We start from the raw sequence: 15,132 nt of genomic DNA, 5'->3' as shown, positions 1-15,132 counted from the left end.
CAAGGATTGTCCTGGTATGATGTCTGCACGGTGTGATTTTATTAAAAAACCAGGACTTATCGTTCTATTTGTTTTATTAATTAATGCTCATGACTGATGCACAAATTGATAGCTGTGAAAATACAGAAGAGCCATCAAACTGTGTTCAGACAATTTTATTGTATTTATTGTACAAACCATACACGGCATCTGTCGCTTCACCGTCAGGATAATAAAACCAATCATGTGCAACCCTATTGAAATTGAAGTCAGATACATGCAATATTCCTTTCATGATCATATGGTAAACAACCAGATTTTGCTAGTCATTTGTTTCATTGAGATTGTTTTTGACTTCACCGTTCAAATGAACATCATTATAGTGACGGAGGGCAGCGAGCCATTGGGTTACAGCATCCAAAATCAACCAATTGTACGAACTCTGTGTCAGAGTCGTTTGGAAATTTCAGTTACCTGGGAATCAGCGTCAGTGTGGTCTCCATGCAAACATTTCTATTAGACTTTCAAATGAAGGAAACCTTTTGTCCCTGACAGTGCTCGCTGGACATTTGTTCACTAGCAAAATCACATAAAAATCATTTTAGCAGGAGGATGCTACTCTTTAAGCTCATGTTTCAAATGCCTTGTATGGTCTGAATTTTACCATGGACTTTGGAATCCTGACATCGAGGTGAAAATGGAAGTCCTGAGCCTGCACTCGCTGGCAGTGGGGGCAGCTCGGCAATATTCTTGGAGGCGACCTCCTAACTGGCCACCTCTGGGCTCGCCATCCGTAAGGACAGTGGGTGGGTAGGGTGTAGATGTTGTCAGCCCAATCACAGGCCTCAATACGGAGATGCACTCAGAGGAGAAATTTTAATTTAATACACGTGTTTCTCACATGTCGGTGTAGACTCGATGGGCCGAAGGGCCTCTTCTGCACTGTATGATTCTATGATTCCAGATGGCCAAGGGGGACGGCAGCACGGGAAGGTGAAGAGCCCCTACCCAATGGTGTATCAGAGCTATGGAGATGACTTTCCTCCCCACGCCCTCCACTCTGGGGCATGAAGCCTCCAGCTCTGAAGGCCTCGCGGATGTCTGGAGGGAGGCCGCCCTACATGGTGGGGGCCACCCTGCACCGGACAAAGGGTAGCCCTGAAAAGTAACCCCTAAGGGGGCACTTAATTAGTTCATTTGCTCACCCATCAATCCGGCTCCCATCCTGCTGCTGGGAAACTTACCCGGCGGTGGGAATGCATTGAGAAGCCATTGTGGCACGGTTTCCCACTACTTTATCAGCCCCCACGCCCACCTCCACGCCTGCCATCCTGGCGCCAGGAACGTTCTGCCCTATATATTTACTCCACGACAACATAAGGGCAACAATTATATTTCCAAGTAAACAGCGAATAAACATATGAATCTTTCTCTGTTTCTTTGAAAGTTGAACTCTGCAAGCACCTTAGGCCACTTTCCCATGCCACACACCATTCCCCATAGCAGATGTCGACAAGAGGAAGCTGTTATCAGGCACCTCTGTCAGCATCAACCAGCCAATAGGAGATAGAGATAAATGACAGCTGAAAACTTGTTTATGTTTCACCCTACTACAGTCGATGAAGCAATTCTGAAGTTTAGACATTGTTGTAATGTAAGAAACACTGCAGCTAATTTCCACACAGCAATGTGAGAATGACCAGATAATTTGTTTTTTTGATGTTGATTGAGGAAAGCTATTGGCCAGGACAATGGGATGAACTCCCCTGCTCTTTGTTGATATGGTGCTTTGGAATCTTCTACATCCACCTGAGAGGGCAGGTGAGGCCTTGGTTTAATGTCTCAGCTGAAAGACAGCATCTCTGACAGTGCAGCATTCCCTCAGGACTGCAGTGCACTGCATTGATAGCATTAACCATTAAATGGCTGTGAGGCACCCCGTGTTCCCCTCAGCAGCCTTTCCCCAGCTTTTGAGCTGCATTGGGATGATGTGGTGGCGTTGGGGGAGGGGGTGGGTGGAGGGGGGGGGAGGCTGAGGCCTCATATAATTCAGTCCTTGGTAACAAAATGGTGAAAAAGACGGGTTTTTAAAAGAAAATTAAAAATTATTAGAACTCTGTACTATTATATAACATTGTACTATTATATCACTATGTAAAGTGTCATAAAATCCAGTGCTTAGTGTCCCTGGGTGCAAGATTAGCAGTCTGTGGAGATTGTAACATTTAAGGCACAGGATGTGCCAATGCTTGTTACATTGCTTCCTGCCAAGTAACAAGGGTAGGACCCTCTTGGAATGTTTTGATTGGTCACCAGATCAGTTCAAGGGTCAGTGAACAGCTTTTCTTGAGGCAGTTTGAGGCAGTTGGCTAGTCAACAAGGGTCACAAAGACATAAAGGACAGAAACAGGTCCCAGTTAAGTTAAAGAAAGAGCTGCAGGGAGCAGATTTTAAGTAAAGTGGGCTGTTGGGGCAAAGGTACCCTTTTGGAGCAGTGGTGTTCTGCTTGCCAAGGCCATATTCCTGAAAGTGTTCTTGTAAGCTAGTGTTTGAGCATACTTGGGAATCGAGGGAGAAGGAATCTCAGAAGGTAAGATTGAAACCCTGTGAGGTGAGCCATTATTAAAGCCGTCTAAGTGACAGTATCTTTTGGAGAGAATTCTAAGGCGAGATCTTCAAACTTGGAGATTGGAAATCCTTGTGAGAAAGATGAAGTTTCAATGAGATTGGTTGACCCACAGTGGGGCTAATGTTTGGGTGATATAATGAGAAATCTATGGAATCTGTTTTGGTTGCATCTGTCATTTACTCTGTAGTGTGGTGTGTATAATCACGGTTCGTCTGTTAATTCACATGTATCTCATACTTACCCTGAATGTTAGAGTGTAAGATACATATTATAAATTGTTTTATCTTTCTGAACTTTTATAGTAATGTTTGTTTTCGTTTGTTCAAAACCCAAGGAATCTTGTGGCTTTATTCCAAAAGCAGGTGTCTTGAATCTCAACCTTTATCTACTTTAAACAAAAACATTATTGGTTCCTAACTGTACTTCCCCCCATGTCCTGGGGTCTGGTCAAGGATTGCAACAAAGGTCAGAGCGTAAATCAATCCACATTAAATAATTGCCCATGAGCCCCGAAATAAACTGTTATCTAAAATTTCTATTAATTTCAAAACAAAAGCAAAATAACAACATTGCCGTAATGAATGACAAGCCTGCCCTGCAGCTCATTTATAATAAGCATCTGGCTTATTTTAACGATCTCAGAATTAAGCTGTGTGATGTAACTGCACAAATGTGAAATGGTCATGGGCTAAGATCACAGAACATCATTTCAAACCTACATCATACATTTGAAAATTGTTTTTTCTTTCTAAATACCTATCCATAGTGAAAGTAAACTAATTGAGCTGTACATTATTTTTCGGTTTGGACTACAATTTAATCCTGTTCCAGTCATGTGATCTTATTGGCTTTTCTCTCTGTCTTACTCAAATTTCCTTCAACAAACCAAATTGGGCCAGCTGCAGAACGATTACAATCAGACCCTGAAGGAGTTTCGTTTCAAGCACATTTATAGACTGTGCTGTCAAGGGAGTTTTAAATCATCTGTCACAGCTGGATCGGACTTTTTTTTTACTTTATTTCCTTGTTCTACTTGACAGAGAAGAACATGAACATAACAAGTGAGCACTAAAGGTTGCTTGCATCGCAGGAAGCCACCTCAATATTGCCATGGAACAGTTCAGGATATAATTCCAAATTACTAGCACTGCAAAAAACAGGTGTTAGAGAGACCGAGGAACAACAGAGGGGGAGACACTTCTTCTTCGCCTGCTCTCGTCTGCAATTAGCTTGAATGCGGCGTGTGATTCCACACCCTACAGCCTTTAGGGAGAAGGGTTCATAACATTTCAAGTACCTTTTCAAGGCGTATATTATTGAGCAAATGCCCTCAGGAAAGTTGCATACCTAAAGTCTGTTTAATAGAATGATGCCCACATCCTCAGCTCTTAAAGTAACTTTACTATCAGGCTATCAGTCTAATGTATGATTCTGCACAGATATTTGTGCAGATGTAGCTTTAACTCAACACTATGACCTTTAAATATACCCTATAACTCATTGTACATGGTTTAAATAGAATCCTTTAAACAATGATCCTCAGTAAGGCATTGCCGATAAAACATTAACAATCAAATGCAATCAGACTGATTTAAGAATTTCATATAAGATCAGCACAAAACATCACTGTTTTTGGTGCTGTGATAGAAATTGTGTATATGGCTGCAGCCTTTAGCTCAGTGGAAATAATTGCCAATTTTGCAAAGATGGCCCACAGTAGGTGTCACAGGACAGAAGGCAGGTTATGCCACGCTTTATTGCAATCTTTCATCCTGCCAAAACTGGATTGCATACTTTCCTTGAAGATGGAATTGCAGCCAAATAACAATAAACAGGTGCTCAGGCATTCAGGCAAGGTGCTTCTCTGCTGTTAGGTGTTTAATGTAGTCAGTAACAGAGGTCAATCGTGGTCTCTTTAAGTTGTTACCCCACTAACGACTCCCACAAATAAAGCAGGCCTACTGGACTGCTTCATAAGGAAAGCATTGCAACTGCTTTCTGGGCCTTCACGATGATGTTTCTGTGGCCAGATGTCAAATGTAATTGAATACACCTTTTCTGTTCATATATAATGTAGGCTGGATTGGACAAAACCCAAATACGTGCTATCTCTGAAATCCTACGCTCAAGAATACTCTGTGAGACAGCAAAAGCTGTGCATCCTGACCAACTAATGCTTCCTTTCTCTAGGGAAACTGATAAAGCTGTTGCTTTTACAAATGGAGCATTTGTTATAATTGTGATACATGTGGGTACTGCAGGCCCCTTAATGTGACAGATGCTCCCAGGATTGGCATGGAAAGATACAGTAGCAAGAAAGCTTCATTGGTTGACTCTGTTGCAGACAGTGTCCCCAGGATAGGAAACAGGGCCTCTTATGAAAACAGAGGGGATAAGACTGTATTCTGGTGTACATGAATGGATCCATAGTACCAGGTACAGACCACTTTCTCTTATAGTCCCTCTTGAACTCACTTTGTTAATCTCGATCATGTGGTGCTTTAGAAACACACTAAGGAATTTATATAGGATTCAGAAAAGGCCATTCAGCCATTTGAGCATTTAATGCCATTCAATTGGATCATTGTTGATCTGTATCTTAACCTCTTCCACCTGCTGGTTCCATAATCTTTAATACCCTTGCCTAACAAAAATCTATGACTCTCAATTTTGAAATTTTCAATTGACCTAGCTTCAAGAGCCTTTTGGGAGAGATAGTTCCAGATTGCCATTCCCCTTTGTATGAAGAAGTGTAATTCTGACCACCTCTGAAGGGCTTAAGGCTATGTCTCCTTTGTTCATTTCCTCCACCCTGCACTCACCAGAGGAAATAGCCTTTCTTCATCTACCCTATCAATTCCTTTAATTATCTTAAACAGCTGAATTAAACCACCTCTTAACCTTTTATATTCAAGGGAATAGAAGCCGAGTCTATACAACCTGGCCTCATAATTTAACCCTTTTAACCCCAATGCTGTTTAAATGACAGCAGCAAGCAAACTTAAAGAGGGCTGGAATTGGCAGGAAAAAAAATACAAAATCATAGCACCATAGGATCTTACAGCAGGTGGAAGCTATTCTGTCCATTGTGTCTGTGCCAGCCCTTGCGAAGAGCTACCCAGTTAGTGCCACACCCCTGCTATTTCCCATAACCCTACAATTCTTTCCTTTTCAAGTATATATCCAATTCTCTTCTTAACATTATTATTGAATCTTCTTCCACGACCATTGAGAATTCCAAAAAGCATCAACTCAGTAACATCATTAATCTCCCTTTAAAAATCTACTTGAGCTGGTCAGACCTGAAGATTTGTGATGAACTTGTTAAGTATGTTGTGGTAAGTGACGTGGGTGGAACCTTCCCCAGACTTGTGAAATTCAATGTGGCACCTAATCCTAACAGGTATTCAAAGGGAAAGAGGCTTATGCTTGCCTCATTCTACCCTCAAAATTGCACATTGCCAAAAGTGGCGGATCAAATCAGGCTTGTGAGGTGCCATGCCCAGTCTTACACCACACGCCCGCCGCCAGAGAAGATGCACAAATAGAGCCCTGCAAAATTTACCATATGGCGTTTACTGGAGGCCTGCTTACGTCAGTGGGAATAACATTTACCGCAACCTACAGCAGTAGGGGATTTTCAGCATTTTCTGAGCACCCTGCTCCTAACTGATCCTGAGGTGAAGCCTCCCGAGAACTCCTTAAGAGACATTGCTGAAAAGAGAGACATGTCGCCAAAGCTTTTTGTCTTGCAACCATCAGGACAAACACAATAATGCCAAATTTCAAACAGTCACAACAATTTGTACTACAGGAGATTTATTTTTAATTACCTGGGAGCTTGGGGAGCTTATAGTTTCCTGTTGCTTTCTCCCTGGCAACACCTTGGCCAATCAGAGTCGACTTGCCAGCCTATCAGTACACTTTTCTCCTGTAGTTCCACTTTCTAACCACTCTCTGGGTAAAAACGTTTATACTGAATTCCTTCTTGTATTTATTTGGAAAGTGGGGAAGGAATCCAGCTCCCTTCTAACCTACAGCAAGATTTATAAGTGGTTCTGTTGTTTCAAACCAGAAATTCCAACAACAGACTACTAAGTTATTTACTGCGAGTGTTTTGGGAATTCTCTGACCATTTATTTACAGGTAAGCTTCGGAAAACAGTTTCATTTATTTGGGATTTCAAGGCCAAGTATTTTCATGCAAATTTTCAAAATAAAATTGGGAAGAACGTGCTAAGCATTAAAATTGTTTTCCCAAGGATAGAAAACAATAAGCAATTTATGACAGTATTGCAGTAATCAATAAAGACAACAACAACACCCCCCTCCCACCCCCACCCCATAGTGTGTGAGGAATTCCTTAGTCCTGAGGACTTGAAAGAGTCATCAGGTGTAGGCTGTCCTCTTTGATTGTGAACATAAAGAGATAGGAAGGTCAGAAACACACACCACGGGCGGAATTTTACGCTGGTGGGATTTTACGGTCCCACCAAAGTCAATGGACTTTTGAACGGCTCGCTGTATTTTACAGCCCCACCCCCGCTGCGACGGGCCTGTAAAATTCCACCCCAAGAGTTAGTATTTTAAGCAAATGGCCACTGGGGAGGCCTACACTAGACTCAAGATTGGAATATAAAAGAGTAATTAGAGAAGGAGTTTATGTCAAACAAGATGAGCAACTGCTGTGGGGATGTGTAGTGTAGTCATTAATTCATACTGCTATGCGATAGCCGATCTTAGCATTTGTTCTGTACATTCACTTGCAGTCTATGAAATAAAGCAGCATAATAATTTACGTCAGCGCTAATCTCAGCAAGTGTTATTTTGTTCAAGAGGTGCATGTGCGAGAGACATGGCATCTGCTTCAGCTCACAAGAGGGTTCTACTGTTACACCTTTGGCTTTTGCCATCATAGATTTAGTTATTGGGCAATAGGGGCACATACTTAAGTATAAGATGATCAATCCACTTGTAGAAGTGACCAGAATTATTGCACCTGGACAAAGATCTAAGGTAAGACTCAAACTTGTGCAAGTGAGATATGTTAATTTTGCTTTAAAAAAAGTTAGCCTATTTTAATTTATCTCATTCTTAAAATTAAACACACGTCTTCATGTTTAAATTAGCTAACGAGCAGCTTGGTCATAAATTTCACTCCTGAGAGGTTCCTGTTTTTTACGTAAAAATTGAAAACTGACTGCGAGGCATGTGATCCTTCTCCCCAGGAGGGCTATGAGATAATAAAACCACTGGCTACCACCTCCAGGTTCTTACAATAGAATGGGTGTGCTCAGTGCTTGTCTCCAGGAAAAATATTATGTGGCTACAAACATTAGCTTCAGATTGTTCAGCAGTCAAAACTGGCAAAGCTATTGAACTGCTGATATAATAGGTAAGAAAGAAGGTAGCTGTCACAACCCACAATTACTATTGGATCTACTCTTCAATTTTGCACTTAGCCCATCAAGTATAGCACTTTAAAAAAAAGGCTACTTTAAATTTCAATATAACCCCCATGGGTTGTAATCTTTCACAAAACCCGAACCTTGTAGCAACACAATATCCTCTCGTTGGGAAGTGGTGGCATATCACTGGACTGCTAATCCAGAGGCCCAGGATAATGCTCTTGTGGCAGGGGTTCAAAGAAGCTGGTGGAATTTAAATTCAGTTCATAAATCTGGAATTAAAAAAGCTAGTTTCAGTAATGGTGACCATGACAACTATCATCGATTGTTGCAAACCCCCATCTGGTTCACTAATGCCGTTTCGGGAAAGAAATCTCCCGTCCTTACCTGATCCGGACCCACAGCAACATGGTTGACCCGTAAATGCCCTCTGGAATGGCCTAGCAAGCCATTCACTTGTATGAAACCGCTATGAAGCCTAAAAGGAATGAAATCAGATGGACCACTGGGCATTGGCCTAGGCATGGGAAATGACAATGGCAAAACCCAGCCCTGTCAACCCTGCAAAGTCCTCCACACTAACATCTGGGGGCTTGTCCCAACATTGGGAAAGCTGTCTCACAGACTAGTCAAACTACACCCTGACATAGTCATACTCATGGAATCATACTCTACAGACAATGTCCCAAACACCACCATCACCATCTCTGGGTATATCCCGACAGCACGAACTGGCAGAGGTAGAGGCACGGTGGTATACAATAGGGAAGGGTTGCCCTGGGAGTCCTCAACATCAACTCCAGACCCCATGAAGTCTCACGGCATCAAGTCAAACGTGGGCAAGAAAATATCCTGCTGAATACCACCTATTGCTCCCCCTCAACTGATGAATCAATACTCCTCCATGTTGAACACCACTTGGAGGAAGCACTGAAGGGGGAAAGGGCACAGAATGTACTCTGGGTGGGGGACTTCAACGTCCATCACCAAGAGTGGCTCGGTAGCACCACTACTGACCGAGCTGGCTGAATCCAAAAGGACATATCTGCTAGACTGGGTCTGTGGCAGGTGATGAGGGAAACAACTGGAGGGAAAAACCTACTTGACCTTGTCCTCACCAACCTGCCTGCTGCAGATGCTTCTGTCCGTGACAGTATTGGTAGGAGTGACCAACTCACAGTCATAGTGGAGACAAAGTCCAGCCTTCACATTGAGGATACCCTCCATCGTGTTGTGTGGCACTACCACCCTGCTAAATAGGATAGATTTCAAACAGATCTAGCAATTCAAAAGTGGGCATCCATGAGGGTCATCAGCAGCAGTAGAATTGTATTCAATCGCAATGTGTAACTTCATGGCCTGGCATATTCCCCACTCTACCATTACCATCAAACCAGGGGATCAACCCTGGTTCAATGCAGAGTGCAGGAGGGCGTGCCAGCAGCAGCACCAGGCATACCTAAAAATGAGGTGTCAACCTGGTGAATCTACCAACACGACAGTACTTGCATGTCAAACGTGTGAAGCACGCAATTAACAGAGCTAAGTGATCCCAGAACCAACGGATCAGATCTAAACTTTACAGTCCTGCCACATCCAGTTGAATGGTGGTGGATAATTAAACAGCTCACTGGAGGAGGAGGCTCCACAAATATTCCCATCCTCAATGATGGGGGAGCCTACCACATCACTGCAAAAGACAAGGTTGAAGCAATTGCAACCACCTTCAGCCAGAATTGGCCAGTGGATGATCCATCTCAGCCTCCTCTTGTGGTCTCCAGATGCCAGTCTTCAGCCAATTTGATTCACTCCACATGATATCAAGAAACAACTGAAAGCACTGGATACTGAAAAAGCTATGGACACTGAGAACATTCCAGCAATAGTACTGAAGACTTGTGCTCCAGAACTAGTTGGGCTCCTAGCTGAGCTGTTCCAGTACAGCGATGACACTAGCTACGTGGAAATTTGCCCAGGAATATCTTGTCCACAAAAAGCAGGACAAATCCAAACCGGCCAATTTCCACCCCATCAGTCTATTCTCAATCATCAGGAAAGCGATGGAAGGGGTCGTCAACAGTGCTATTAAGCAGAATTTACTCAGTAATAACCTGTTCACTGGTGCTCAGTTTGGGTTCTGTCAGGTCACTCAGCTCCTGAACTCATTACAGCCTTGGTCCAAACATGGCCAAAAGAGTTGAATGCAAGACATGAGGTGGTAGTGACTGCCTTTGATATCAAGGCTGTATTTGACCAAGTGTGGCATCAAGGAACCCTAACAAAACTGAAGTCAATGCGAATCGGGGCGAAAATGCTCCACTGATTGGAGTCATATTTAGCACAAAAGGAAGATGGTTGTGGTTATTGGAGGTCAATCATCTCCATCCCAGGACATCGCTGCAAGAGTTCCTCAGGGTACTGTCTTGGGCCCAACCACCTTTGGTTGCTTCATCAATGACCTTCCTTCCATTATAAGGTCAGAAGTGAGGATGTTCACTGATGATTGCTCAATGTTCAGCAACATTTGCAACTCCTCAGACACTGAAGCAGCCCATGTCCAAATGCAGCAAGACCTGGACAACATTCAGGCTTGGGTTGATAAGTGACAAGCAACAATTGCACCACAAAAGTGCCAGGCAGTGACCAATCTCTAACAATAGAAAATCTACCCAGAAGGAAGAAGTCCAGACCAGTACTCTTATTTCCCAGTTTTTACTGGTGTTCCATTTTAAGTTATACAAGACCAGTTCAGACCAGTATTCTTATTTCCAAGTTTTTATTGTTTTTTCCTTCTGGGTAACCATCATCCCTTGATATTCATTGGCATTACTATCGCTGAATCATATGCTGTCAACATCCTGGAGGTTACCATTGACCAGAAACCGAATTGGACCAGCCTTATAAATACTATGCCTACAAGAGCAGGTCAGTGGCTGGGAACTCTGTGATGAGTAACTCACCCCATGACTCCCCAAAGCCTGTCCACCATCTGTAAGGCACAAGTCAGGAGTGTGATGGAATACTCTCCACTTGCATCGAAGAGTGCAGCTCCAACAACACTCAAGAAACTTGATACCATCCAGGACAAAGCAGCCCGCTTGATTGGCAGCCCATCCACCACCTTAAACATTTACCCCCCTCCATGCACATTGGCAGCAGTGTTTACCATTTACAAGATGCATTGCAGCAAAACACCAAGGCTCCTTCGATAGCACCTTCTAACCCTGTGATTTCTACCACCTAGAAGGACAAGGGCAGCAGATGCATGGTAACACCACCATGTGCAAGTTCCCCTCCAAGCCACTCAACATCCTGATTTGGATCTATATCAACGTTCCTTCACTGTCACTGGGTCAAAATTCTGGAACTCCCTCCCTAATGGCACTGTGGGTGTACCTACACCACATGAACTTCATCGGTTCAAGAATGCAGCTAACTACCACCTTCTCAAGGGCAATTAGGGGTGGGCAATAAATGCTGGCCCAGCCAGCGAAGCCCACATCCTATGAATGAATAAATTTTAAAAATAAACACTTTACCAAGCTGAAGTCACCAATTTACCATTGATCACAAGTATAGTCATTGTCCATAAATACATGATCCAGTGAAGGGGTGCAGGCACTGCCCATCTGAACTTCTCCAGAAGAAACATGTGTTTATAATGTTAGACTTGCTGTAGAAGAGGAAAGACCCAACACCATCTGTTCTCTCAGAAAGTGAAGGATATTTTAAGAGGGTGGGAGGGATAGGTCATCTCTCAGAACAACACTTACAGTGGAAGATCAAATAGTCTTCAGTACCTATAAGCTACTGCTTTTGGGGTGTTGCATGCAAGTAGCCTTGTGTTGTATCTGCATTATGTTGGGGATGTTCCAAGTGCACCCATCCACATTTCCTATTAAAGCAGGGTTCATTACCCACTTTGATGGAGAGGTTGCACTTTGGGATTTGTGAAGTTACAGATTGTGATGCTATACAATTTGGCGGCTGCTCATGCGGCCCACACCTTATTAATGAGCTGGTTATTGGGCTGCTAGAAATGTCCTTAATCTGTCTCAATCAACATGGTAGTAGAACCATAACACAGAGGGTACCTTCACTGTGAAAACAAAATTTCTTTTGACTGGGACTATGTTGTGTCATTCCTATTATGGACACATGGACACAGATAGGTTGCTGAAAACAAATCAACTCATAATTACTGACCTATCAGTCACTTCTCAATCATTCATAAAATAATGGAATAATTAATTAACAGCACCATCAAGTCCTACCAACTCACTAGGTAACCTGCTCATCCATGTTTAGGTGAGATTCTGTGAGAACTACTCAGATCCTTACCTCATCACAGCCTTAATCTAGACATGGATGCAAGAACCGAAGGGCAGAGAAGAGGTTAGTGTAGTTGCCCTTGACATTAATGCAGCAATTAACTGAGTATGATACCAAGGAGCCTTTACAAAATGAGGTTAGTGTGGTCAGTAGGAAAAGTCTCCAGCGGTTGAAGTCACATATGACATACATGAAGTTACTTGTGGTTGCCCTAAGCGAATCTATCATCACAGCCCCAGGATATTGCTGCTGGAGTTCCAGAGGACAGCATTACAGGCACAGCTGTTCAGCCGGTTCCTTCAGTGACCTTCTCTCCAACATGTCAATACTGTAATGGGGCTGTTTGCTGACAGTGTTTAGCTTTATTCACAACTCTTCCAGCATACTGTAGGACCTCAGCAACATCCAGGGCATGGATAATTAGTGACAGATAACATCTGTATCATAATTACCCTTTGGCTTGGACTAGCAAGGCATTCAGTTATATCAGAGCAGCTAGGAATAAACAATAAATGTTGGCCTTGCCAGCAATACCTACATCCTAAGAATAGATACAATGGCCTCTGCTCAGTGGTAGCACTCCTGTCTCTAAGTCAGAGGTTTGAGGGTTAAAGTCCCATCGTAGGGACTTGAACATATCATCTCAGATGTGACTCGTGCAGTATTAAGTTAATGCTGCACTGTAAGAGGTCCTGTCTTTTGGGCAAGTTATTAAATTGATGCTTCGTTCACTTTACCATATGGAAATAAAAGATTCCATGGTACTTTCAAAGAAAACCAGGAGAGTTCCCCCAGTGTCCTGGACAACAATTATCCCTCAACCAATATCATTAAAACAGATAAACTGATAATTTATCTAATAATAGTAATTAAATATAATAATATATTATTAATATAATTATAGTTATTCATAATTAATTATTAATAATAATTAAATTAATAATTTAGATAATTTATAATTTTTTATCACCCACCCTCTGCCCTCACACCTTCATCTCCCTCCCAGAACCATGATAGGGTCCCCCTTGTCCTCACTTTTCACCCCACCAGCCTCCGCATTCAAAGGATCATCCTCTGCCATTTCCACCAACTCCCACTTGATGCCACACCGAACACATCTTCCCCTCATCCCCCTTGTTTGCATTCCGTTCCCTCCAGGACACCCTGGTCCACACCTCCATCATCCCCAACACTTCATCCCCCTCTCACAGTACCTTTCCATGCAATTGCAGAAGGTGCAACACCTGCCCCTTCACCTCCTCCTTCCTCACAGTCCAAGAGCCCAAAGATTCCTTTCAGTTGAAGCAGCGCTTCACTTGCACCTCCGTCAATTTAGTCTACTGCATTCGCTGCTCCCAATGCGGTCTGCTCTACATTGGAGAGGCCAAACGCAGACTGGGTGACCGCTTTGCGGAACATCTTCAGTCTGTCCGCACACATGACCCAGAACTTCCTGTTGCTTGCCATTTCAACACACCATCCTGCTCTCATGTTCACATGTCCGTCCTTGGCCTGCTGCAATGTTCCAGTGAAGCCCAACACAAACTGGAAGAACAGCACCTCATCTTCCGATTAGGCACTTTACAGCCTTCCAGAATTAACATTGAGTTCAACAACTTCAGACCAGAACTCGCTCCTCTATCCTCACCCCTTTTTTACCCACTTTTTTCAATATTCATTTTTATTTTTTTATTTTTACCCACTTATTTTATTTTTATTTATTTTTATTTTTATTCATTGTTTTATCCACACTGTTTATCCTATTTTTGATCTTTTTTCCCCACCACCATCCCCTCCCCCCACCCCACCCTCACAAGGGCCATCTGTTACTTGTTCATGTTGTTCTTTCCAGAGTGCTTACCCTTGTCCTGCTATTATCACATTCTGCTTTCTTACCTTAAAGCCACTATCAGCGCCTTTAGCCCTTACCACTACCATTAACACCCCTTTGTCCTTTTGTTCATGACATTTTTGTCAACCTCTCCTTTGCCTCCACCTATCGCTGGCCTTCTATCCATCTTCACCTGCTCCATCCCCCCCTTAAACAGTATAAATTGCATCACATTTTTGCTTCTCTTTAGCTCTGAAGAAGAGTCATACGGACTCTAAACGTTAACTCTGTTTTTCTCTCCACAGGTGCTGTTGCACCTGCTGAGTTTTTCCAGCATTTTCTGTTTTTGTTTCAGATTTCCAGCTTCCGCAGTATTTTGCTTTTAATTTTTCACATTGTTGTTTGTGGGCCTTGTTCCACGTATATTGACTTCCATGTGTCTCTTCATTACAATAGAGACTACACTTCACAAGTACTTCATTTGTGCATTTTTTGTATCAGCACATTACATAAAGCATATATAACCAATAAAATTATATATAAAGGTTACAATGTGTAATTGTTTTAAAGTTTCATATGTCACATGTGTAACATGCCATAAACAACCTCATAACTCCAAAATCATGTTCCAACATAAGGCAGGGCACATTTCACGTTGTCCATAGAAAATCATGCTGATGCAGACAGAGCAATTCTAAGTGCACAGACTCAGACTGTGGCATTCTGCAGGGAGAGGTGTAACCAATAACCTCTTACAGTGAGCAGAGTAAAAGCTCTAAGAAAAATGTTTAAATCAAGTTCAGGGTTTGGAGGAAAGCCGAAACCTTTGTGTAAGGACATTATTGGGGAGACCCAAGAACACAAAAAAGATCATTTTGAAAATCTTTCATCACGTGAGCATGAAATGTTTTTATTATGTTAGAAATCGTATTTTGAGGCTGGAATAATTAAATT

The 15,132-nt window shown here is 42.6% G+C and overlaps 1 protein-coding gene across 3 annotated transcripts in view; it reads right to left on the bottom strand.

The window, feature by feature from the left end:
- The window catches only part of LOC144695964 (grainyhead-like protein 3 homolog), a 92,432-nt gene that overhangs the window by 29,974 nt on the left and 47,326 nt on the right, over positions 1-15,132 (bottom strand). The gene's annotated exons all lie outside the window — the stretch shown is intronic.

Source organism: Cetorhinus maximus, chromosome 21 (genome assembly GCF_964194155.1).
Source record: "Cetorhinus maximus chromosome 21, sCetMax3.hap1.1, whole genome shotgun sequence".
NCBI lineage: Eukaryota > Metazoa > Chordata > Chondrichthyes > Lamniformes > Cetorhinidae > Cetorhinus > Cetorhinus maximus.
The sequence above is the reverse complement of the archived record's forward strand: the minus strand, read 5'-3'. Positions and strand labels throughout refer to the sequence as shown.